Source organism: Lissotriton helveticus, chromosome 3_2 (genome assembly GCF_964261635.1).
Source record: "Lissotriton helveticus chromosome 3_2, aLisHel1.1, whole genome shotgun sequence".
Lineage (NCBI taxonomy): Eukaryota > Metazoa > Chordata > Amphibia > Caudata > Salamandridae > Lissotriton > Lissotriton helveticus.
The window spans coordinates 369,241,236-369,264,309 of NC_136062.1; positions in this window are offsets into that span (position 1 = coordinate 369,241,236).

Consider the following 23,074-nt stretch of genomic DNA (forward strand, 5'->3'; position numbering starts at 1 on the left):
ATTGTCATGTGGTGTCATGTGTCATCATATGTCATGTGTCATGTGTCATCATGTGGTGTCATGTGTCATCATGTGGTGTCATGTGTCATGTGGAGTCATGTGTCATGTGTTGTTATGTGGTGTAATGTGTTGTCATGTTTCATGTGTTGTCATGTGGTGTCTTGTGTCATGTGGTGTCATGTGATATCATGTGTCATCATGTGTCATGAGGTGTCATGTGTCATGTGTTGTCATGTAGTGTCATGTGTTTTCATGTCTCATGTGTTGTCATGTGGTGTCATTTGTCATGTGATGTCAAGTGCCATGTGAAATCATGTGGTGTCATGTGTCATCATGTATCATGTGTCATCATGTATCATGTGTTGTCATATGGTGTCATGTGTTGTCATGTTTCATGTGTTGTCATGTGGTGTCTTGTGTCATGAGGTGTCATGTGTCATGTGTTGTCATGTGGTGTCATGTGTCATGTGATGTCATGTGTCATGTGGTATCATGTGGTGTCATGTGGTATCATGTGGTGTCATGTCATGTGGTGTCATGTGGTGTCAAGTGTCATGGTGTCATGTGTCATGTGGTGTTATGTGTCATGTGTCATGTGGTGCCAAGTGGTGTCATGTGGGGTCCTGTGTCATATGGTGTCATGTGTCATGTGGTGTCATGTGTCATCATGTGGTGTCATGTGTTATCATGATGTGTCATGTGTCATCATTTGTCATTGTGTGGTGTCACGTCATGTGGTGTCATGGGGTGTCCTGTATCATGTGTTGTCATATGGTCTTATGTGTCATGTGTCATGTGGTGTCATGTGGTGTCAAGTGTTGTCATGTGGTGTCATATGTCATGTGTCATGTGGTGTCATGTGTCATCATGTGTTGTCATGTGTCATGTGTTGTCAGTCATGTGGTATCATGTGTCATCATGTGTCATGTGCAATCATGTGGTATCATGTGTCATGTATTGTCATGTGTTGTCATGTGGTTTTATGTGGTGTCATGTGTCATGTATTGTCATGTTGTGTCATGTGTCATTTGTCATATGTCATGTGATGTCATGTGTCGTCATGTGGTGTCATGTGTCATCATGTGGTGTCATGTGCAAAGTAGTGTTATGTGGTGTCATATGGTGTCATGTGGCGTTTGGTGTCATGTGGTATCATGTTTCATGTGGTGTCATGTGGTGTCATGTGGTGTCATATGGTGTCATGTGACAAGTTGTGTCATGTGGTGTCATGTTCCATGTGTCATCATGTGTTATCATTTGTCATGTCATCATGTGTCATGTGGTGTCATGTGTCATGTTGTATCATGTGGTGTCATGTCATGTGGTGTCACGTGGTCATGTGTCATGTGTCATGTGGTGTCATGTGTCATGTGGTGTTATGTGTCATGTGTCATGTGGTGTCATGTGGTGTCAAGTGTTATCATGTGGTGTCATATGTCATGTGTCATGTGTAATCATGTGGTGACATGTGTCATGTATTGTCATGTTTTGTCATGTGGTTTCATGTGGTGTCATGTGTCATGTATTGTCATGTGGTGTCATGTGTCATCATATGTCATGTATCATGTGTCGTCATGTGGTGTCATGTGTCATCATGTTTTGTCATGTGTCATTTGGTGTCATGTGTCATGTGTTGCCAAGTGGTGTCATGTGTTGTCATGTGTTGTCATGTGATGTCTTGTGTCATGTGGTGTCATGTGGTATCATGTGTCATCTTGTGTCATGAGGTGTCATGTGTCATGTGTCATGTGTTGTCATATAGTGTCATGTGTTGTCATGTCTCATGTGTTGTCATGTGGTGTCATTTGTCATGTGATGTCAAGTGCCATGTGTTGTCATGTGTTATCATGTGATGTCATGTGTCATGTGTTGTCATGTGGTATCATGTGCCATGTGATATCATGTGGTGTCATGTGTCAAGTGGTGTCATTTGTCATCATGTATCATGTGTTTTCATGTGGTGTCATGTGTAGTCATGTTTCATGTGTTGTCATGTGGTATCTTGTGTCATGTGGTGTCATGTGGTATCATGTGTCATGGGGTGTCATGTGTCATGTGTTGTCATGTAGTGTCATGTGCTGTCATGTGGTGTCATGTGTCATGTGTTGTCATGTGGTGTCACATGTCATGTGATGTCATGTGTCATGTGGTATCATGTTGTGTAATGTGGTATCATGTTGTGTCATGTCATGTGGTGTCACGTGTCATGGTATCATGTGTCATGTGGTGTCATGTGGTGTTATGTGTCATGTGTCATGTGGTGTCAAGTAGGTTCATGTGATGTCATGTGTCATGTGGTGTCATGTGTCATGTGGTGTCATGTGTCATCATGTGGTATCATGTGTTGTCATGATATGTCATGTGTCATCATTTGTCAACGTGTGGTGTCACGTCATGTGGTGTCATGTGGTGTCATGTGGTGTCCTGTATCATGTGGTGTCATGTGGTCTTATGTGTCATGTGTCATGTGGTGTCATGTGGTGTCAAGTGTTGTCATGTGGTGTCATATGTCATGTGTCATGTGGTATCATGTGTCATTATGTAGTGTCATGTGTCAAGTGGTGTCATGTGGTGTCATGTGATGTCATGTGTCGTGTGATGTCATGTGATGTCATGTTTCATGTGGTGTCATGTGTTATAATGTTTCATGTGTTGTCATGTGCTATCTTGTGTCATGTGGTGTCATGTGGTGTCATGTGGTGTCATGTGTTGTCATGTGTCATGTTGTGCCATGTGGTGTCATGTACCATGCGTCATGTGTTATCATGTGGTGTCATGTGGTATTATGTGTTGTCATATGGTGTCATGTGTCATGTGTTGTCATGTGGTGACATTTGTCATGTGATGTCAAGTGCCATGTTTTGTCATGTAGTATCATGTGTTGTCATGTGGTGTCATGTGTCATGTGATGTCATGTGTCTTGTGGTATGTGGTGTCATGTATCATGTGATGTCATGTCATGTGGTGTCATGTGGTGTCACGTGTCATGGTGTCATGTGTTATGTGATGTTATGTGGTGTTATGTGGTGTTACGTGTCATGTGTCATGTGGTGTCAAGTGGTGTCATGCGGTGTCATGTGGTGTCATGTGTCATGTGGTGTCATTTGTCATGTGTCATCATTTGTCATCATGTGGTGGCACATCATGTGGTGTCACGTGGTGTCATGTGGTGTCATGTATCATGTGGTATCATGTGGTGTCATGTACCATGCGTCATGTGTTATCATGTGGTGTCATGTGGTATTATGTGTTGTCATATGGTGTCATGTGTCATGTGTTGTCATGTGGTGACATTTGTCATGTGATGTCAAGTGCCATGTTTTGTCATGTAGTATCATGTGTTGTCATGTGGTGTCATGTGTCATGTGATGTCATGTGTCTTGTGGTATGTGGTGTCATGTATCATGTGATGTCATGTCATGTGGTGTCATGTGGTGTCACGTGTCGTGGTGTCATGTGTTATGTGATGTTATGTGGTGTTATGTGGTGTTACGTGTCATGTGTCATGTAATGTCAAGTGGTGTCATGCGGTGTCATGTGGTGTCATGTGTCATGTGGTGTCATTTGTCATGTGTCATCATTTGTCATCATGTGGTGTCACATCATGTGGTGTCACGTGGTGTCATGTGGTGTCATGTGTCATGTGTTGTCAGTCATGTGGTATCATGTGTCATGTATAATCATGTGGTGTCATGTGTCATGTATTGTCATGTGGTGTCATGTGTCATCATGTGGTATCATGTGTCATCATGTGTCATGTGGTGTCATCTGGAATCATGTGTTGTCATGTGGTGTTATGTTTCATGTGTTGTCATGTGGTGACATTTGTCATGTGATGTCAAGTGTCGTGTTGTCATGTAGTGTCATGTGTTGTCATGTGGTGTCAAGTGTCATGTGTTGTCATGTGGTGTCATGTGTCATGTGATGTCATATGTCATGTGGTATCATGTGGTGTCATGTGTCATGTGGTATCATGTGCTGTCATGTCATGTGGTGTCATGTGGTGTCACGTGTCGTGGTGTCATGTGGTATTATGTGTCATGTGTCATGTGGTGTCAAGTGGTGTCATGCGGTGTCATGTGGAGTCATGTGTCATGTGGTGTCAAGTGTCATGTGGTATCATGTGTCATCATGTGATACCATGTGTTGTCATGATGTGTCATGTGTCATCATTTGTCATCATGTAGTGTCATGTGGTGTCATGTGGTATCATGTATCATGTGGTGTCATGTGGTGTTATATGGTGTCATGTCATGTGGTGTCACGTGGTCATGTGTCATCATGTGTCATGTGGTGTCATGTGTCATGTGGTATTATGTGGTGTCATGTGGTGTCATGTCATGTGGTGTCACGTGGTCATGTGTCATGTGGTGTCATGTGTCATGTGGTGTTATGTGTCATGTGTCATGTGGTGTCATGTGGTGTCAAGTGTTGTCATGTGGTGTCATATGTCATGTGTCATGTGTCATATGTAATCATGTGGTGACATGTGTCATTTATTGTCATGTTTTGTCATGTGGTTTCATGTGGTGTCATGTGTCATGTATTGTCATGTGGTGTCATGTGTCATCATATGTCATGTGTCATGTGTCGTCATGTGGTGTCATTTGTCATCATGTGGTGTCATGTGTCATGTGGTGTCATGTGTCATGTGTTGTCATGTGGTGTCATGTGTTGTCATGTTTCATGTGGTGTCATGTGTTGTCATGTGGTGCTGTGTGTCATGTGGTGTCATGTGGTGTCAAGTGTTGTCATGTGGTGTCATATGTCATGTGTCATGTGTAATCATGTGGTGACATGTGTCATGTATTGTCATGTGGTGTCATGTGTCATCATATGTCATGTGTCATGTGTCGTCATGTGGTGTCATGTGTCATCATGTAGTGTCATGTGTCATGTGGTGTCATGTGTCATGTGTTGTCATGTTGTGTCATATGTTGTCATGTTTCATATGTTGTCATGTGGTGTCTTGTGTCATGTGGTGTCATGTGATGTCATGTGTCATCATGTGTCATGAGGTGTCATGTGTCATGTAGTATCATGTGTTGTCATGTCTCATGTGTTGTCATGTGGTGTCATTTGTCATGTGTATTCATGTCTCATGTGTTGTCATGTGGTGTCATTTGTCATGTGATGTCAAGTGCCATGTGTTGTCATGTAGTGTCATGTGTTATCATGTGGTGTCATGTGTCATGTGTAGTCATGTGGTGTCATGTGTTGGCATGTGTCATGTGCTGTCATGTGTCCTGTGGTATCATGTGGTGTCATGTGGAGGGAGTCATGTGGTGTCATGTGCTGTCATGCGTCATGTGGTGTCATGTGCCATGTGGTGTCATGTGTCATGTGATGTCATGTGTCATGTGGTGTCATGTGGAGGGAGTCATGTGGTGGCATGCATTGTCATATATCATGTGGTGTCATGTGCCATGTGGTGTCATGTGTCATGTGGTGTCATGTGTCATCATGTGGTGTCATGTGTTGTCATGATGTGTCATGTGTCATCATTTGTCATCGTGTGATGTCACATCATGTGGTATCTTGTGGTGTCCTGTATCATGTGTTGTCATGTGGTCGTATGTGTCATATGTCATGTGGTGTCATGTGGTGTCAAGTGTTGTCATGTGGTGTCATATGTCATGTGTAATGTGGTGTCATGTGTCATCATGTGTTGTCATGTGTCACGTGTTGTCAGTCATGTGGTATCATGTGTCATCATGTGTCATCATGTGTCATGTGTAATCATGTGGTATCATGTGTCATGTATTGTCATGTGTTGTCATGTGGTTTTATGTGGTGTCATGTGTCATGTATTGTCATGTGGTGTCATGTGTCATATGTCATGTGTCATGTGGTGTCATGTGTCGTCATGTGGTGTCATGTGTCATCATGTGGTGTCATGTGCAAAGTAGTGTCATGTGGTGTCATATTGTGTCATGTGGCATTTGGTGTCATGTGGTGTCACGTGTCATGGTATCATGTGTCATGTGGTGTCATGTGGTGTTATGTGTCATGTGTCATGTGGTGTCAAGTAGTGTCATGTGGTGTCATGTGTCATGTGGTGTCATGTGTCATGTGGTGTCATGTGTCATCATGTGCTATCATGTGTTGTCATGATGTGTCATGTGTCATCATTTGTCATCGTGTGGTGTCACGTCATGTGGTGTCATGTGGTGTCATGTGGTGTCCTGTATCATGTGGTGTCATGTGGTCTTATGTGTCATGTGTCATGTGGTGTCATGTGATGTCAAGTGTTGTCATGTGGTGTCATATGTCATGTGTCATGTGGTATCATGTGTCATTATGTAGTGTCATGTGTCAAATGGTGTCATGTGGTATCATGTGATGTCATGTGTCATGTGATGTCATGTGGTATCATGTTTCATGTGGTGTCATGTGTTATAATGTTTCATGTGTTGTCATGTGCTATCTTGTGTCATGTGGTGTCATGTGGTGTCATGTGTTGTCATGTGTCATGTTGTGCCATGTGGTGTCATGTACCATGCGTCATGTGTTATCATGTGGTGTCATGTGGTATTATGTGTTGTCATATGGTGTCATGTGTCATGTGTTGTCATGTGGTGACATTTGTCATGTGATGTCAAGTGCCATGTTTTGTCATGTAGTATCATGTGTTGTCATGTGGTGTCATGTGTCATGTGATGTTATGTGTCTTGTGGTATGTGGTGTCATGTATCATGTGATGTCATGTCATGTGGTGTCATGTGGTGTCACGTGTCGTGGTGTCATGTGGTGTTATGTGGTGTTATGTGGTGTTACGTGTCATGTGTCATGTGGTGTCAAGTGGTGTCATGCGGTGTCATGTGGTGTCATGTGTCATGTGGTGTCATTTGTCATGTGGTATCATGTGTCATCATGTGGTGCAATGTGTTGTCATGATGTGTCATGTGTCATCATTTGTCATCATGTGGTGTCACATCATGTGGTGTCACGTGGTGTCATGTGGTGTCATGTATCATGTGGTGTCATGTGGTGTTATGTGTCGTGTGTCATGTGATGTCATGTGGTGTCAAGTGTTGTCATGTGGTGTCATATGTCATGTGTTATGTGGTGTCATATGTCATCATGTGTTGTCATGTGTCATGTGTTGTCAGTCATGTGGTATCATGTGTCATGTGTAATCATGTGGTGTCATGTGTCATGTATTGTCATGTGGTGTCATGTGTCATCATGTGGTGTCATGTGTCATCATGTGTCATGTGGTGTCATGTGGAATCATGTGTTGTCATGTGGTGTTATGTTTCATGTGTTGTCATGTGGTGACATTTGTCATGTGATGTCAAGTGCCATGTGTTGTCATGTGTTGTCATGTGTTGTCATGTGGTGTCATGTGTCATGTGTTGTCATGTGGTGTCATGTGTCATGTGATGTCATATGTCATGTGGTATCATGTGGTGTCATGTGTCATGTGGTATCATATGATGTCATGTCATGTGGTGTCATGTGGTGTCACATGTTGTGGTGTCATGTGGTATTATATGTCATGTGTCATGTGGTGTCAAGTGGTGTCATGCGGTGTCATGTGGTGTCATGTGTCATGTGGTGTCATGTGTCATGTGGTATCATGTGTCATCATGTGATACCATGTGTTGTCATGATGTGTCATGTGTCATCATTTGTCATCATGTGGTGTCATGTGGTGTCATGTGATATCATGTATCATGTGGTGTCATGTGGTGTTATGTGGTGTCATGTCATGTGGTGTCACGTGGTCATGTGTCATCATGTGTCATGTGGTGTCATGTGTCATGTGGTATTATGTGGTGTCATGTGGTGTCATGTCATGTGGTGTCACGTGGTCATGTGTCATGTGGTGTCATGTGTCATGTGGTGTCATGTGTCATGTGGTGTCATGTGGTGTCAAGTGTTGTCATGTGGTGTCATATGTCATGTGTCATGTGTAATCATGTGGTGACATGTGTCATTTATTGTCATGTTTTGTCATGTGGTTTCATGTGGTTTCATGTGTCATGTATTGTCATGTGGTGTCATGTGTCATCATATGTCATGTGTCATGTGTCGTCATGTGGTGTCATGTGTCATCATGTGGTGTCATGTGTCATGTGGTGTCATGTGTCATGTGTTTTCATGTGGTGTCATGTGTTGTCATGTTTCATGTGGTGTCATGTGGTGTCACGTGTTGTCATGTGGTGTCATATGTCATATGTCATGTGTAATCATGTGGTGACATGTGTCATGTATTGTCATGTTTTGTCATGTGGTGTCATGTGTCATGTATTGTCATGTGGTGTCATGTGTCATCATATGTCATGTGTCATGTGTCGTCATGTGGTATCATGTGTCATCATGTGGTGTCATGTGTCATGTGGTGTCATGTGTCATGTGTTGTCATGTTGTGTCATGTGTTGTCATGTTTCATGTGTTGTCATGTGGTGTCTTGTGTCATGTGGTGTCATGTGATGTCATGTGTCATCATGTGTCATGAGGTGTCATGTGTCATGTGTTGTCATGTAGTATCATGTGTTGTCATGTCTCATGTGTTGTCATGTGATATCATTTGTCATGTGTTGTCATATCTCATGTGTTGTCATGTGGTGTCATTTGTCATGTGATGTCAAGTGCCATGTGTTGTCTTGTAGTGTCATGTGTTATCATGTGGTGTCATGTGTCATGTGTAGTCATGTGGTGTCATGTGTTGGCATGTGTCATGTGCTGTCATGTGTCCTGTGGTATCATGTGGTGTCATGTGGAGGGAGTCATGTGGTGTCATGTGTTATCATGCGTCATGTGGTGTCATGTGCCATGTGGTGTCATGTGTCATGTGATGTCATGTGTCATGTGGTGTCATGTGCCATGTGGTGTCATGTGTCATGTGGTGTCATGCATGTGGAGGGAGTCATGTGGTGGCATGCATTGTCATATATCATGTGGTGTCATGTGCCATGTGGTGTCATGTGTCATGTGGTGTCATGTGTCATCATGTGGTGTCATGTGTTGTCATGATGTGTCATGTGTCATCATTTGTCATCATGTGATGTCACATCATGTGGTATCTTGTGGTGTCCTGTATCATGTGTTGTCATGTGGTCGTATGTGTCACGTGTCATGTGGTGTCATGTGGTATCAAGTGTTGTCATGTGGTGTCATATGTCATGTGTAATGTGGTGTCATGTGTCATCATGTGTTGTCATGTGTCATGTGTTGTCAGTCATGTGGTATCATGTGTCATCATGTGTCATCATGTGTCATGTGTAATCATGTGGTATCATGTGTCATGTATTGTCATGTGGTTTTATGTGGTGTCATGTGTCATGTATTGTCATGTGGTGTCATGTGTCATATGTCATGTGTCATGTGGTGTCATGTGTCATCATGTGGTGTCATGTGTCATCATGTGATGTCATGTGCAAAGTAGTGTCATGTGGTGTCATATTGTGTCAGGTGGCATTTGGTGTCATGTGGTGTCATGTTTCATGTGGTTTCATGTGTTGTACTGTTTCATGTGTTGTCATGTGCTGTCTTGTGTCATGTGGTGTCATGTATTGTAATGTTTCATGTGTTGTCATGTGCTGTCATGTACCTTGTGTCATCATGTGTTATCATGTGTTGTCATGTGTCATCATGTTTCATGTGGTGTCATGTGGTATCATGTGTTGTCATGTGGTGTCATGTGTCATCATATGTCATGTGCCATGTGGTGTCATGTGTTGTCATGTGGTGTCATGTGTTGTCATGTGGTGTCATGTGCTGTCATGTGCCTTGTGTCATCATTTGTTATCATGTGTTGTCATGTGTCATCATGTTTATTGTGGTGTCATGTGTCATGTGGTATCATGTGTTGTCATGTGGTGTTATGTGTCATCATATGTCATGTGCCATGTGGTGTCATGTGTCGTCATGTGGTGTCATGTGTCATGTGTTGTCATGTGGTATCATGTGTTGTCATGTGGTGTCATGTGACATCATATCATGTGCCATGTGGTGTCATGTGTCGTCATGTGGTGTCTTGTGTCATGTGGTATTATTTGGTGTCATGTGTCTTCATGTAGTGTCATGTGTTGTTATGTGTCATGTGTTGTCATGTGGTGTCATATGTCTTGTGATGTCAAGTGCCATGTGTTGTCATGTAGTGTCAAGTGTTGTCATGTGGTGTCATGTGTTGTCATGTGTCATGTGATGTCATGTGCCATGTGGTGTCATGTGTCATGTGGTATCATGTGGTGTCATGTCATGTGGTGTCATGTGGTGTCATGTGTCATGGTGTCATGTGTCATGTGGTGTCATGTGGAGTTATGTGTCATGTGGTGGCAAGTGGTGTAATGTGGTGTCATGTGTCATGTGGTGTCGTGTGCCATGTGGTGTCATGTGTCATCATGTGGTGTCATTTGTTGTCATGATGTGTCATGTGTCATCATTTGTCATCATGTGGTGTCACGTCATGTGGTGTCATGTGGTGTCATGTATCATGTGGTGTTATGTGTCATGTTAGACGGACCGGGAGGGTCGGCCGAGGATACGGGGAGAGGTCTCCGGGGAGAGCCGTCTCCAGTGAATCGTACAGACAAGTAACTTCCCCCCCACAGACGGACACCACACAATGATAAAGTTCAACGATACTTTATAGACAATTCTTCAAGTACGGTAGAATGGTACAAGGAGGTCTGGACTCAGGGGTCCCCTCTATTCTGGTCTCTGTTTGGGAAAAGGGTAGCGGGACAGTCTTGTTACCAAAAAGATGGAAAATAGCTCTCAATCCTCGAGCTCGGTGGTGTAGATGAACGGGCCGCGGCGGAGCCAGCAGGTCCCGAGATAGATGAAGGAAGACGACGGTCCGCGGCAGAGCCAGCAGGTCCCGATGAAGGTGGTGGTTACAAACGGTCCGCGGCCACGCCAGCAGGTCCCGACGATGATGAAGGATAGGGTGGTTCCCAAAGCCACGGCAGCGCCAGCTGGCAAGACGAGGGTGCACAAGACAGAGCTACGGCAGCGCCAGTAGTCCGTCAAGGATGAGTTCTTCTTTGCGTCTCTCGACTCCAAGATACAACTGCCCTCCTGCTCTGGAGCTGCCCCAGTTATAGGGCTGGTGTGCTTTGATGTCCGGACCCTCGCACTTGGAGGTCGGGAGGTCCGGGATGAGGGGGTTCAGACACCCAGCAGGGGGGTGGAGCCAGCGCCCGGGGAGGCGATGGGCGAGCGGCACTTGGCGGGGGAGAGCCATCGACACCTCCTGCTCCCATTGACTGACCAAGTAGCCCGCTCACCTCCTGGGTGGATGTTGGTGCCGGAATGTCTGAGGCCTGGCCAGGCCCAGGGTTGAGGTCGATCGGGGGCCAGGCGGCCTCGTGGTGGAGTGTCCAAGATGGCGCCCAGTATGGGCGCGCAGGCCGGTAGTGGGTCGGCCTACGCGGTCAACAGGTTCGAGTGTAGGGGTCCCTGCGGGGACGGTGGACGTGCAATGGTGGTGTGTGGTACTTGCGTGGCTGGTTCGGGCCTGGTTGGGCCGGGGGAGAGCGGCCCTTCATGTGGCCTGTCCAACATGCGTCCCCCCCAGCTGAAGGCGGGGAGAGTTACCCATTCTCTTGGGGACTCTTCTCGTCGAGGCGGAAGAACCGGGACAGGCCATCTGCGTTGGCGTGATCGGGCCCAGGCCGATGCTCAACTGTGAAGTCCATCCCTTGTAGGGAGATGGACCAGCGTAGTAACTTCGGGTTTTCCCCCCGCATCTGCATCAGCCACTGCAGGGGTCGGTGGTCGGTCTGTACTCGAAAGGGTGTGCCAAAGAGGTAGGGCCGGAGCTTCTTGAGGGCCCATACCACCGCGAAGGCCTCCCTCTCTATGGTGCTCCAGCGTTGTTCCCGTGGTAGGAGTCGCCGGCTGATGAAGGCCACCGGCTGGTCATGGCCTTCGGTGTTCACTTGGGACAGGACTGCCCCAATGCCATGGTCGGAGGCATCCGTCTGGACGATGAACTCCCGGCTGTAGTCGGGGGCCTGGAGCACAGGGGCGGAGCACATGGCGGCTTTCAATTGTTCAAATGCAGCTTGACACTCTGGGGTCCAGTTGACTTTCTGGGGCTGATTTTTTGACGTGAGCTCTGTGAGGGGCCTCACGATAGTACCATAGTCTTTCACGAACCTTCGGTAATAGCCCGTGAGGCCCAGGAAGGCTCGTACCTCGGTCTGGGTAGTGGGGGGCTGCCAGGACTGGATGGCGGCAATTTTTAGCTGCAGAGGGGCCACCAGGCCGCTTCCCACCTGGTGCCCGAGGTAGGTTACAGACCCTTGCCCAATTTGACATTTGCTGGCCTTGATCGTGAGGCCAGCTTGCTGAAGGGCGTGCAGTACTGCTCGGAGGTGGTGGAGGTGCTCGGACCACTGGTTGCTGTATACAGCGATGTCGTCTAAGTAGGCGGCGCTGAATCCTTCGAGCCCCGCCAGGACCTGATTGACGAGCCGTTGGAACGTTGCTGGGGCATTCTTCATGCCGAAGGGCATGACTGTGAAATGGTAATGGCCATCGGGCGTGGAAAAGGCAGAACGTTCTTGTGCCCGGGGTGTGAGGCCGATTTGCCAGTAGCCCGCCGTCAGGTCGAAGATACTGAGGTAGCGGGCAGCTCCCATGCGGTCGATTAGTTCATCTGCCCGGGGGATGGGATGTGCGTCTGTCCTGGTGACCGCATTCAAGCCCCGGTAGTCGACGCAGAACCGGAGTTCTGGTGTGGTGCCGGGGGCAGCTGCTTTGGGGACCAGTACTACAGGGCTGGCCCAGGGGCTGTCTGAGGGCTCGATGACCCCGAGCGTGAGCATTTTGGCTACTTCCTCCTGGATGCAGGCCCGTACCCGATCTGGCACGCGGTAGGCCCGGTGGCGGATAGGGGGGCTGTCCCCCGTGTCCACATCGTGCGTACACCAGGAAGTGACACCTGGGGTGAGGGAGAACAGGCTGGCGAATTGTGACAGGAGAACTTGGCACTCCTGGTGTTGCTCTCGGGTGAGGGCCTCTGAGAGTCGGACCCCATCTACGGAACCGTCTTTCTCCCGCGTTCGTAGGAGGTCCGGGAGGGGCTCGGAGTCCTCTTCAGCCCCATTGTCTGTGGCCATCAGGAGGCTGAGTTCTGTCCGTACAAAGTGCGGTTTCAGTCTGTTAGCGTGGAGGACCCGGAGGGGGTTCCGGGAAGATTCCAAGTCGATGAGATAGGTAGCCGGACCCTTGCGCTCGACCACTTTGAAGGGCCCTGTCCACTTGTCTTGTAGGACGCAGGGTTCGGTGGGGGACATCACCCATACCTGTTGCCCAGGTTCAAATTCGATGGAGGAGGCATTCCGGTCATACCACCTTTTCATGTCCTCCTGACTGGCCTCTAGGTTGGCTTTTGCTAGTTCTCGGAATCGCCGGGTCTGGTTGCGGAGTGTTAGGAGGTAGCGGAAAACATCTGGTGGGTTCTTTAGAGGGGGCATCTCCCAGCCTTCCTTAACTAGGCTGAGCGGCCCGCGCACGGGGTGTCCATATAGCAGTTCAAATGGGCTGAAGCCCAGGGACTTCTGGGGAACCTCTCGATATGCGAAGAGAAGGCACGGCAACAGTACATCCCACTGGCGACGGAGGGGCTCTTCCAACCCCCCGATCATCCCTTTGAGCGTGCGGTTGAACCGCTCAACGAGTCCGTTTCCTTGAGGGTGATAGGGGGTCGTGAACCGGTAGGTAACCCCGCACTGTTGCCAGAGAGATTTCATATATTTCGAAATAAAGTTCGTGCCTCTGTCACTGACGACCTCCCGGGGGAAGCCCACCCGGGAGAAGATCCCCATCAGAGCCCGGCCGACTACCGGGGCTGTCACAGTCCGCAGGGGAACAGCCTCCGGGTAGCGGGTGGCGTGGTCCACTAGCACCAGGATGAATCGATGGCCTTGTTTTGTGCGCGGGTCCAGGGGCCCTACGATATCGATTCCGACCCTCTCGAACGGGGTGGTGACCACGGGAAAAGGTTGCAGGGGGGCTTTCAGTTTGCGGCCGCTCTTCCCACTGGCTTGGCACGTGGGGCAAGATCGGCAATGCTGGTGTACATTGTCCCTCATTTTGGGCCAGAAGAAGTGGGTCACCAGGCGGCTATAGGTTTTGTCTTGACCCAAGTGTCCTGCCAGGGGGACATCGTGGGCCAGGTTTAGCAGAAAGTCTCTAAAACGGAGGGGTACCACTAGGACTCGGCTGGCCCCCAGCTCCGCGATTCTTTGCTCACTGTACAGCAGATCATTGTCCCAGTAGACCCAGTGAGTTCCGGAGGTATCCCCTGCGCTTTGGGCTAGCGCTTGCTGGCGGAGTCCCTCGAGGGAGGGACAGGTCTTTTGTTCTTGGCGAAATTGTTCTTGCGTGGGCCCCCCCTCTTGAGGCCACTGGTCGAGGTTAGCAAGGTCTGGAGGTTGAGCTGGTTCGGGGGGGACGTCACGGTCGGTGGTTTCGGCGGGGGCGACCGGAGGCGGTGGCGCCGGCCATTCGAGTTCCTCTGGGCGGGTGTTGGCACGGGCGGTCATGGACCGGGTGGTGACGCACGCCCAGTCCGGGACGCCCAGCATCCCCAGGTGCTCTTTTCGTTCGACTGCTGCCCACGGAGAGCTTTCCAGGTCATTACCCAGGAGGCAGTCTACGGGGGCATCATCTCGGACCGTCACCTTCAACATGCCGGAGACCCCTCCCCATTCGAAGGGGACGCAGGCCATCCGACACAGACTCTCTGAGTTATCGGCTGAACGTACAGGGCAGAGAATGTTTGGTAAGTATTGTTCGGGGGTCACCAGGTGACAGCGGACGGCTGTTACACTGGCCCCAGTGTCACGAAGGGCTTCAGCCCGGCGTCCATTGATGCCCACCCATTGGCTGTACTTCTGGGTGTTAGCGGGTAGGGGGACCCGCGGGACCATGTCTCTCCCCCCTAGGCAGGCGAGAGCCATGGCGGCTGGCTCCCATTCTTGGTGTTCCTGTTCATATTCTTCTTGTTCCTCTGAGATCCATTCCTCCCCCAGAGCAGCAGCGGCTACTTGGCGGGGTCTTGGGCTCTAATACTGGGGGCAGTTTGGGTCGTTTGCATAGTGTCCGACTCGTTGACATCGATGGCAGGTAATATTGGCTCGATGTCCCGGTCGCGCTGGGGTGCTGCCCCGGTTGGCCGGGGGGGTGGGGCTGGTAGTGGGGGTGACCGGAGCGTTGCTTCTTCCGCGTCCTTGGCCTCCACCTCCTCGGGGACGGTGCTGACCATTGTTGTTCCGGTTCTGTTCGGAGGACCCATTTCGACTCACTCTGGTGATCTCCCACCGGTCTGCTTCGGCTGCGAGCTGCCGGGGATCCGTTAACTTGCTGTCGAGGAGGTGCTGGCGAAGTTCAATGAAGCAATTGTTCGACAGATGCTCCCATACCATAAGATTGAACAGTTGTTCGTAGGTTGTGACCTTGCTTCCTTTGATCCAGCCCTCAAAGGCTCGGCTAAAGTAATTGACATAGTCCACCCAAGTTGTACCTGGGATGCGGGTGCAGTCTCGGAACCTCTGACGGTACATCTCGGGTGTGAGGCCATAGCGGGTGAGGAGTGCAGCTTTCATATGGTCATAGGAGGTCATCTGCTGGTCCGGGAGTTGCAGCAGGGCGTCGCGGCCCTCATTGAGGAATCTCCCCCACAGACCGGCCCCCCAATCGCTTCTATCGATCCGGTGTGCAGTCATAGCGATTTCATAGGCCTTAAACCATTGCTGGATGTCGTCCTCTCGGAAGTATTCTCGAACGACATCCTTGGGGATGTGTACCTTCTTCTCTGTTGCCCCTGGAGTGTGGGGTTGCTCGGGCACCCCTGTTTCTTTATTCTGTTTGCGTAGGTCGATTTCAGCTAATTTCCGCTCATGTTCATATGCCAGTTTCTTTTCCTCGAGCTCCCTTTGTCTCTGTTTCTCCTCTCTTTCTTCTCGGAGACGCAGGTGCTCTAAGTTGATTTTCTGTTCGGCCAACTTTAGTTCAACGTCCATTTTGAGCCGGGCCATTTCCAGCTCGTGTAGTCGGGTTCTTTCTCGTTCCTGGATCTCGTCTGGCGAGAGACCCGTTCTTCGTTCTTCAGGGGCCATGGGGGTTTGTGCTGCGATGTCTTGATCGGGGGTTCCGGCAGCCCCGGTTTCTGCCCAAGATTCCAGGGCCTGCTTAAAGTCATCTTTGGTATTTAGTCCGGTGGTAGCGATACCTAATTCGATACAGAACTGTTTAAGTTCACGATGGCTGTACTCGCCCAATTTCTCCATCTGGAATTTCTCCGTTGATCCGCTGTCTTTAGTTGACATCGTGATTCGCCGTGGGGTGAGCTACTCTCTGTACGGTTTATGCGGTGATTCGGATCCCGTCGCTGGCCACCAATGTTAGACGGACCGGGAGGGTCGGCCGAGGATACGGGGAGAGGTCTCCGGGGAGAGCCGTCTCCAGTGAATCGTACAGACAAGTAACTTCCCCCCCACAGACGGACACCACACAATGATAAAGTTCAACGATACTTTATAGACAATTCTTCAAGTACGGTAGAATGGTACAAGGAGGTCTGGACTCAGGGGTCCCCTCTATTCTGGTCTCTGTTTGGGAAAAGGGTAGCGGGACAGTCTTGTTACCAAAAAGATGGAAAATAGCTCTCAATCCTCGAGCTCGGTGGTGTAGATGAACGGGCCGCGGCGGAGCCAGCAGGTCCCGAGATGGATGAAGGAAGACGACGGTCCGCGGCAGAGCCAGCAGGTCCCGATGAAGGTGGTGGTTACAAACGGTCCGCGGCCACGCCAGCAGGTCCCGACGATGATGAAGGATAGGGTGGTTCCCAAAGCCGCGGCAGCGCCAGCAGGCAAGACGAGGGTGCACAAGACAGAGCTACGGCAGCGCCAGTAGTCCGTCAAGGATGAGTTCTTCTTTGCGTCTCTCGACTCCAAGATACAACTGCCCTCCTGCTCTGGAGCTGCCCCAGTTATAGGGCTGGTGTGCTTTGATGTCCGGACCCTCGCACTTGGAGGTCGGGAGGTCCGGGATGAGGGGGTTCAGACACCCAGCAGGGGGGTGGAGCCAGCGCCCGGGGAGGCGATGGGCGAGCGGCACTTGGCGGGGGAGAGCCATCGACACCTCCTGCTCCCATTGACTGACCAAGTAGCCCGCTCACCTCCTGGGTGGATGTTGGTGCCGGAATGTCTGAGGCCTGGCCAGGCCCAGGGTTGAGGTCGATCGGGGGCCAGGCGGCCTCGTGGTGGAGTGTCCAAGATGGCGCCCAGTATGGGCGCGCAGGCCGGTAGTGGGTCGGCCTACGCGGTCAACAGGTTCGAGTGTAGGGGTCCCTGCGGGGACGGTGGACGTGCAATGGTGGTGTGTGGTACTTGCGTGGCTGGTTCGGGCCTGGTTGGGCCGGGGGAGAGCGGCCCTTCATGTGGCCTGTCCAACATGTCATGTGTCATGTAGTGTCATGTGGTGTCAAGTGTTGTCATGGGGTGTCATATGTCATGTGTCATGTGGTGTCATGTGTCATCATGTGTTGTCATGTGTCATTTGTTGTCAGTCATGTGGTATCATGTGTCATGTGTAATCATGTGGTGTCATGTGTCATGTATTGTCATGTGTTGTCATGTGGTGTCATGTGTCATCATGTGTCATGTATTGTCATGTGGTATCATGTGTCATCATATGTCATGTGTCATGTGGTGTCATGTGTCATCATGTGGTGTCATGTGTCATCATGTGTCATGTGGTGTCATGTGGAATCATGTGTTGTCATGTGGTGTTATGTTTCATGTGTTGTCATGTGGTGACATTTGTCATGTGATGTCAAGTGCCATGTGTTGTCATGTAGTGTCATCCGTTGTCATGTGGTGTCATGTGTCATGTGTTGTCATGTGGTGTCATGTGTCATGTGATATCATATGTCATGTGGTATCATGTGGTGTCATGATGTCATGTGGTATTATGTGTCATGTGTCATGTGGTGTCATGTGGTGTCATGTATCATGTGGTGTCATGTGGTGTTATGTAGTGTCATGTCATGTGGTATCACGTGGTCATGTGTCATCATGTGTCATGTGGTGTCATGTGTCATGTGGTATTATGTGGTGTCATGTGGTGTCATGTCATGTGGTGTCACGTGGTCATGTGTCATGTGTCATGTGGTGTCATGTGTCATGTGGTGTTATGTGTCATGTGTCATGTGGTGTCATGTGGTGTCAAGTGTTGTCATGTGGTGTCATGTGTTGTCATGTGGTGTCATGTGTCATGTGATGTCATGTGTCATGTGGTGTCATGTGTCATGTGGTATCATGTGATGTCATGTCATGTGGTGTCATGTGGTGTCACGTGTCGTGGTGTCATGTGATGTCAGGTGGTATTATGTATCATGTGTCATGTGGTGTCAAGTGGTGTCATGCGGTGTCATGTGGTGTCATGTGTCATGTGGTGTCATATGTCATGTGGTATCATGTGTCATTATGTGGTGCCATGTGTTGTCATGATGTGTCATGTGTCATCATTTGTCATCATGTGGTGTCATGTGGTGTCATGGGGTGTCATGTATCATGTGGTGTCATGTGGTGTTATATAGTGTCATGTCATGTGGTGTCACGTGGTCATGTGTCATCATGTGTCATGTGGTGTCATGTGTCATGTGGTATTATGTGGTGTCATGTGGTGTCATGTCATGTGGTGTCACGTGGTCATGTGTCATGTGTCATGTGGTGTCATGTGTCATGTGGTGTTATGTGTCATGTGTCATGTGATGTCATGTGATGTCAAGTATTGTCATGTGGTGTCATATGTCATGTGTCATATGTAATCATGTGGTGACATGTGTCATGTATTGTCATGTTTTGTCATGTGGTTTCATGTGGTGTCATGCGTCATGTATTGTCATGTGGTGTCATGTGTCATCATATGTCATGTGTCATGTTTCGTCATGTGGTGTCATGTGTCATCATGTGGTGTCATGTGTCATGTGGTGTCATGTGTCATGTGTTGTCTTGTGGTGTCATGTGTTGTCATGTTTCATGTGGTGTCATGTGTTGTCACGTGGTGCCATGTGTCATGTGGTGTCATGTGGTGTAAAGTGTTGTCATGTGGTGTCATATGTCATGTGTCATGTGTAATTATGTGGTGACATGTGTCATGCATTGTCATGTTTTGTCATGTGGTGTCATGTGTCATGTATTGTCATGTGGTGTCATGTGTCATCATATGTCATGTGTCATGTGTCATCATGTGGTGTCATGTGTCATGTGGTGTCATGTGTCATGTGGAGTCATGTGTCATGTGTTGTTATGTGGTGTAATGTGTTGTCATGTTTCATGTGTTGTCATGTGGTGTCTTGTGTCATGTGGTGTCATGTGATATCATGTGTCATCATGTGTCATGAGGTGTCATGTGTCGTGTTGTCATGTAGTGTCATGTGTTGTCATGTCTCATGTGTTGTCATGTGGTGTCATTTGTCATGTGATGTCAAGTGCCATGTGAAATCATGTGGTGTCATGTGTCATGTGGTGTCATGTGTCATCATGTATCATGTGTTGTCATATGGTGTCATGTGTTGTCATGTTTCATGTGTTGTCATGTGATGTCTTATGTCATGAGGTGTCATGTGTCATGTGTTGTCATTTAGTGTCATGTGTCATGTGATGTCATGTGTCATGTGGTATCATGTGGTGTCATGATGTCATGTGGTATTATGTGTCATGTGTCATGTGATGTCATGTGGTGTCATGTATCATGTGGTGTCATGTGGTGTTATGTAGTGTCATGTCATGTGGTATCACGTGGTCATGTGTCATCATGTGTCATGTGGTGTCATGTGTCATGTGGTATTATGTGGTGTCATGTGGTGTCATGTCATGTTGTGTCACGTGGTCATGTGTCATGTGTCATGTGGTGTCATGTGTCATGTGGTGTTATGTGTCATGTGTCATGTGGTGTCATGTGGTGTCAAGTGTTGTCATGTGGTGTCATGTGTTGTCATGTGGTGTCATGTGTCATGTGATGTCATGTGTCATGTGGTGTCATGTGTCATGTGGTATCATGTGATGTCATGTCATGTGGTGTCATGTGGTGTCACGTGTCGTGGTGTCATGTGATGTCAGGTGGTATTATGTATCATGTGTCATGTGGTGTCAAGTGGTGTCATGCGGTGTCATGTGGTGTCATGTGTCATGTGGTGTCATATGTCATGTGGTATCATGTGTCATCATGTGGTGCCATGTGTTGTCATGATGTGTCATGTGTCATCATTTGTCATCATGTGGTGTCATGTGGTGTCATGTGATGTCATGTATCATGTGGTGTCATGTGGTGTTATATAGTGTCATGTCATGTGGTGTCATGTGGTCATGTGTCATCATGTGTCATGTGGTGTCATGTGTCATGTGGTATTATGTGGTGTCATGTGGTGTCATGTCATGTGGTGTCACATGGTCATGTGTCATGTGTCATGTGGTGTCATGTGTCATGTGGTGTTATGTGTCATGTGTCATGTGATGTCATGTGATGTCAAGTGTTGTCATGTGGTGTCATATGTCATGTGTCATATGTAATCATGTGGTGACATGTGTCATGTATTGTCATGTTTTGTCATGTGGTTTCATGTGGTGTCATGCGTCATGTATTGTCATGTGGTGTCATGTGTCATCATATGTCATGTGTCATGTGTTGTCATGTGGTGTCATGTGTCATCATGATGTGTCATGTGGTGTCATGTGTCATGTGTTGTCTTGTGGTGTCATGTGTTGTCATGTTTCATGTGGTGTCATGTGGTGTCACGTGGTGCCATGTGTCATGTGGTGTCATGTGGTGTAAAGTGTTGTCATGTGGTGTCATATGTCATGTGTCATCATGTGGTGACATGTGTCATGCATTGTCATGTTTTGTCATGTGGTGTCATGTGTCATGTATTGTCATGTGGTGTCATGTGTCATCATATGTCATGTGTCATGTGTCATCATGTGGTGTCATGTGTCATCATGTGGTGTCATGTGTCATGTGGAGTCATGTGTCATGTGTTGTTATGTGGTGTAATGTGTTGTCATGTTTCATGTGTTGTCATGTGGTGTCTTGTGTCATGTGGTGTCATGTGATATCATGTGTCATCATGTGTCATGAGGTGTCATGTGTCATGTGTTGTCATGTAGTGTCATGTGTTTTCATGTCTCATGTGTTGTCATGTGGTGTCATTTGTCATGTGATGTCAAGTGCCATGTGAAATCATGTGGTGTCATGTGTCATCATGTATCATGTGTCATCATGTATCATGTGTTGTCTTATGGTGTCATGTGTTGTCATGTTTCATGTGTTGTCATGTGGTGTCTTGTGTCATGAGGTGTCATGTGTCATGTGTTGTCATGTGTCATGTGATGTCATGTGTCATGTGGTATCATGTGGTGTCATGTGGTATCATGTGGTGTCATGTCATGTGGTGTCATGTGGTGTCAAGTGTCATGGTGTCATGTGTCATGTGGTGTTATGTGTCATGTGTCATGTGGTGCCAAGTGGTGTCATGTGGGGTCCTGTGTCATGTGGTGTCATGTGTCATGTGGTGTCATGTGTCATCATGTGGTGTCATGTGTTGTCATGATGTGTCATGTGTCATCATTTGTCATTGTGTGGTGTCACGTCATGTGGTGTCATGGGGTGTCCTGTATCATGTGTTGTCATGTGGTCTTATGTGTCATGTGTCATGTGGTGTCATGTGGTGTCATATGTCATGTGTCATGTGGTGTCATGTGTCATCATGTGTTGTCATGTGTCATGTGTTGTCAGTCATGTGGTATCATGTGTCATCATGTGTCATGTGCAATCATGTGGTATCATGTGTCATGTATTGTCATGTGTTGTCATGTGGTTTTATGTGGTGTCATGTGTCATGTATTGTCATGTTGTGTCATGTGTCATATGTCATATGTCATGTGATGTCATGTGTCGTCATGTGGTGTCATGTGTCATCATGTGGTGTCATGTGCAAAGTAGTGTTATGTGGTGTCATATGGTGTCATGTGGCGTTTGGTGTCATGTGGTATCATGTTTCATGTGGTGTCATGTGGTGTCATGTGGTGTCATATGGTGTCATGTGACAAGTTGTGTCATGTGGTGTCATGTTCCATGTGTCATCATGTGTTATCATTTGTCATGTCATCATGTGTCATGTGGTGTCATGTGTCATGTTGTATCATGTGGTGTCATGTCATGTGGTGTCACGTGGTCATGTGTCATGTGTCATGTGGTGTCATGTGTCATGTGGTGTTATGTGTCATGTGGTGTCATGTGGTGTCAAGTGTTATCATGTGGTGTCATATGTCATGTGTCATGTGTAATCATGTGGTGACATGTGTCATGTATTGTCATGTTTTGTCATGTGGTTTCATGTGGTGTCATGTGTCATGTATTGTCATGTGGTGTCATGTGTCATCATATGTCATGTATCATGTGTCGTCATGTGGTGTCATGTGTCATCATGTTTTGTCATGTGTCATTTGGTGTCATGTGTCATGTGTTGCCAAGTGGTGTCATGTGTTGTCATGTGTTGTCATGTGATGTCTTGTGTCATGTGGTGTCATGTGGTATCATGTGTCATCTTGTGTCATGAGGTGTCATGTGTCATGTGTCATGTGTTGTCATATAGTGTCATGTGTTGTCATGTCTCATGTGTTGTCATGTGGTGTCATTTGTCATGTGATGTCAAGTGCCATGTGTTGTCATGTGTTATCATGTGATGTCATGTGTCATGTGTTGTCATGTGGTATCATGTGCCATGTGATATCATGTGGTGTCATGTGTCAAGTGGTGTCATTTGTCATCATGTATCATGTGTTTTCATGTGGTGTCATGTGTAGTCATGTTTCATGTATTGTCATGTGGTATCTTGTGTCATGTGGTGTCATGTGGTATCATGTGTCATGGGGTGTCATGTGTCATGTGTTGTCATGTATCATGTGGTGTCATGTGGTGTTATGTAGTGTCATGTCATGTGGTATCACGTGGTCATGTGTCATCATGTGTCATGTGGTGTCATGTGTCATGTGGTATTATGTGGTGTCATGTGGTGTCATGTCATGTGGTGTCACGTGGTCATGTG